The sequence below is a fragment of the Quercus robur genome, chromosome 5 (assembly GCF_932294415.1).
Source record: "Quercus robur chromosome 5, dhQueRobu3.1, whole genome shotgun sequence".
Classification (NCBI taxonomy): domain Eukaryota; kingdom Viridiplantae; phylum Streptophyta; class Magnoliopsida; order Fagales; family Fagaceae; genus Quercus; species Quercus robur.
This window is the reverse complement of record NC_065538.1, coordinates 54,343,270-54,347,748: the sequence shown is the minus strand read 5'-3', so window position 1 is coordinate 54,347,748 and position 4,479 is coordinate 54,343,270. Positions and strand designations below refer to the sequence as shown.

The following is a 4,479-nucleotide window of genomic DNA, read 5'->3' as shown; positions in this document are numbered from 1 at the left end:
CAACTTCGTGGTCATGCCACATTGGCTGCTGCACACACAATCTTTGAATGTATTCTACACTCTGAAACTCAAAGAATAAGAGGTGTCCTCCAACCAAACATGATCTACTAAATGAATTACATGCAATTTCTGTCAACATAATAGCAGTCACTCACCAGCAACCATAAAGTTACAACAACAAAATACATTTTCTGCAATTACCTAAAAAAACATTACACTTTCAGATTTCAAAGTTCTACAATTTCAATCACTCTTCAAAAACAGCAGAACAGGTAGGATGGAAAATAGAAACTGAAAATTAAATTGAATTTTGTAGTTGCTATTTTTCCTTCTTATTCTCTCTAACATTTGTATTACACATTCTATTTCTATTTCTTTGCTTCAAATTCAAGTCTTTAAAAAGAAATTTATTGGAACCCAATCGACCACTCTTATTGATCTGTATAACAAAAAAAGTAAATCGCAAGCACATTATGCTGTTAAAGATGACAGCAAATCAAGTGTCAAAAGGGAAAATATAATAAAATTGTACAATAGAAATACAACTTCACATTTTGAGATACTCTTTCAAAACTACATTACAAATTCTCAATTGCATGGAAACTATCTACATCAATAGTTTTTTTTTTTTTTTTTGCTAAACACTTTGAAATCAACCACTTTGCGAACATCACAATCTCTAACATACCGGTTGGTATGTTCTACCCTCCTCCTTTCTTTATTAAAGTATCTATCAATGACGAATTATCGATCCACGAAACGTTTCCCAATGTATCAATCACATAGAATTGGCCCTTATATACAGTAATATCATCATACTCAAAACCGTTATCATTTACAACAGCTAAACTCCTAGCCCCAGATTTTGCAAAGCCTAATCTTCCGGCACCAAAGATAACAAAAACTGCAGAGTCATTTACATTAGTTCAAGGAAAATTGGGAAACATAACTACATTATTGGCAGACCTACATTCAATCTGAGTTTATCATTTGGAACATTAAAAAATCTTATCAAATTAATATAGAATTAAAAAGAGTAGAAGTCAAATGGATAAGAATGATAGTTAACAGCACAAATGAATATCAGTTATAATGTCATCAAAGGATAAATATAATTAACAAATTAGTAAATAACAGAGTACTGGAATAATCAATTGCAAAACAGAGCAAACATAATAATAAAGATCCATGGAGAACATGACTTTTTAGCACAAACATTAAAAGGGTTTTAGACTTTTTTGTTTTAGATAATAGATGATCAAAGCAAAACATGCAAATCAAAGCCAATTGAAATAGGAATACAGTAAATGAACAAAATGTAATACGAAGTATGAGATAAGTAGCAAACTATAATAAACTGTAAAATGGTTTTATCTTTCAATTATCTTGTCAATGTTCCTTTTAAATGAAGAGGTCGGTCTGATTTTTCAATAATCAACATATAACATCCAAATGAACATCCGAATTTCAATTCAAATTCGAGCACAGAGAATTGATGCGTACCTTTCGTCAGTCTGTGTTTAATTCCGATTATGGTCACGGAGTAGCACCGATATCTATCTCCATATCTCAATACCTATGGGAAAATCAATTATAATGTCATCAAAGGATAAATATAATTAACAAATTAGTAAATAACAGAGTACTGGAATTGTTCTTCCATGAAATCTAAACACCAAAACCAACAAACACCAAAAAAGAATAAATACTATAAAGACCACAAACCAAAAATAAAACATGGTTTGAAACTGAAATTAATGATTACATAATCACCACTAATAGAAATTCAAATCCTTAAAAACCAACACAATGTAATCATTGAGGTACACTGAATAATAAAATTGCACAAAAACAAATAAGCCAAATTAATTGCAAAGCAGAGCAAACATAATAATAAAAGATCCACGGACTAATCAAAAACATTAATCGAAGACAATTAGTGAATTAGTGGATCAATAGAAGTATATAGATTATAGTTGTTCTTTGGTCATTCAGGTGGAACCCAGAATGAAAGACGTTTGTATAATATTTTATTTTCTTTTAAAATAAAAAGCTTTTTCTAAAAATTAACTAACTAAACGAAACATTAATGTGTACACCACACAACATTTTTTAGTAAATAATCCCTAAATATTCAACAATATAATTTTAAGCAATATGTTGGCTATTTAATCAAATTCAATAAGTGAAAAAAAAAAAAATTGCCAACAAAAAAAACATTCATTCTTTAAAACAAATATACGTTCCTTTAAACAAATATACAATCAAAGGAAAACATGACATTTTAGCACAAACATTAAAAGGGTTTTAGACTTTTTAGTTTCTGGTAATAGATGCTTAAAGCAGCAATATTGAGAAATCAACCATTATTGAACAGCAAACATGTTTTTTCCTACACATATTCAAGGGCTAAACCTCATGATGCCACCCTAAAAAAAACTGGATTATGATAAATCAAGAAGAAAGCATCAAAATAAAGAGTATAACACATCAAGTAAGACATGACCCCTCTACCACCTCGCCCTACCCTTCTACCACCACCACCATATCCACAACCCCCTCCATCACAACCTGTCCAACTTAGTCATCCATATACACCATCATTACCACCAACACCACTACCAACTTGCCATCCTTATAACCCATATCGTCCTCCTCTACCTTTAGGCCCTCTTCTACCAAAAAGTACTGGATTATGACAAAGTTCATATCTTCTCTAATTCAAAACTACTCCTAACCAAAAAAACTAAATCATAACCAATCAAACAAAAATACTTGAATCATAAATAATGCCCAAATGAATCTCTCAAAAAATAAACCCCACTTTCTAAAATTAAAACAGAACATATGGGCTTTGTGTGTGTGTATATATATATAATTTAAAAAAAAAAAAAAATGGTTTAAGCAAAATAAACAAAAGGCTTGCAACTAAAAAAACCTAGCGATATAGAGAGGGAAGGAGAAAGTCCCCGATCGAAAGTTCAGACTCAGCCTCACTTTCATCTCTTAGGTGCAAATCCGTATACACACAAATCAGAATAGCGTGTTTCAAACCAACAAACATACGAAGAAAGAAAATCCAAAAGGAAGCGAAAAAAAAAAGAAAGAAGAGAAACATGAAAACCTCTATTCGTGATCTGCAACAGCAAAAACTGAAAAACTTCGATCGTATTAAACTTTGACGAGTGCCAATTGCGGTGGTCTAAGTTTGGCAGGGAATGGCAATGGCTGACAGTATGAATCTCCATTGGATCGCAAACTCTGATGAGAAGAGATCGCTAGGGTTTTTTTTCTCCTTCCCTTTCCCTGTATCGCAGTATTGCTAGGGGTTTTTTAAGAGAGAGAAAATGTTAAGCGGCGTCTGATGAAAAGAGATCGCTAGGGTTTTTTTAGATGCTACGTTCTTTTATTTTATTTTAACCGTTTTTTTTTTTTTAAATATAGACAACCATTGTCAAATGGCGTTAAGCTTTTCAAAACAACATAATGTATCGTAACTTAAACGTGTCAGAATTTTAAATAGCTAGTTTTCCTATTTGTCAACACCTCCTTAATTGTAAGAATTCACTTTCTCTCAACTTTTGCTATTATATATACTAGTGTTTAACCCGTGTAATGCACGGGATCGTTTTACATATTAACGAACTTTGCATCCAATATAAACTTAGTTATCATACTTTTACTACAGATATTCAAACTTAAATATCGTATTATATTTAAGCATATAGTGTCCAATATCCCCTAAAATTTTTAAAAATTAGTTTCTTCAAATCACTTGTGTACTTCCCTGTTATGAGAGACCTAAAAAAAAAGAATCTGACTTTAAGCAATTAAAACTTAGATGACAATTTCAAATAGCAAGTCCGCTATTCCTAGGAACCACAATGAATCACATCGAACTAAAACTTGCAAGAAAATTTCAAATACCAAATCTATCATTCCTAGGAACCACAATGAATTAAACCATGAAATTAGAGAATTTTACAACCAAAAAGTTTAAAAGAGAAAAATGGCTACTGGTTTGTGAAACAAAAAGTCAGAAAAATATTACTCAAATGATAATATGCATAATCAATAGTACATTGGAATCTCAAATTGTAAAACCAAACCAATATATAACCCTTAAAAGGGACATTGAATCCAACTTTTTAATCGCAAAAGAAAAAGGAAATAGCTGTAGTGCATAATCAAGCCACAATATATAAATTCCACCTGCAACAAATAAAATGCATAATCAATAGTAGATGGGAATCTCAAATTCTAAAACCAAATGAATTCATAAGTCATAACCCATAAAACAACATCAAATCTTAATCTTGACCCTAAATTTCAATTGCAAAACAAAAAAAGAAAAAGAAAAAGCTCACAATCCCAAAAAAGCTGCAATGATACAGAGAAAATTTGTTAACAACAAACCTCATAGTGAGAAATAAAACAAATATATTAGATTATACACACCCAAGTTATGGAATTCATGAA

General features: G+C 31.0%; 1 long non-coding RNA gene across 2 annotated transcripts; it reads right to left on the bottom strand.

Moving 5' to 3' along the window:
- Nucleotides 1–501: 501 nt before the first annotated feature.
- LOC126728964 (uncharacterized) lies at nucleotides 502–3,424 on the bottom strand. Of its 2 annotated transcripts, XR_007656437.1 has the most exons (3): nucleotides 3,125–3,403; nucleotides 1,504–1,576; nucleotides 502–904 (listed from the first exon to the last, which is right to left on the bottom strand). It is a non-coding gene; the product is annotated as an uncharacterized LOC126728964 (long non-coding RNA). The 2 variants fall into 2 exon arrangements; XR_007656436.1 differs by having other exon boundaries at nucleotides 502–1,576; nucleotides 3,125–3,424.
- Between the last annotated feature and the right edge of the window lie 1,055 nt (nucleotides 3,425–4,479).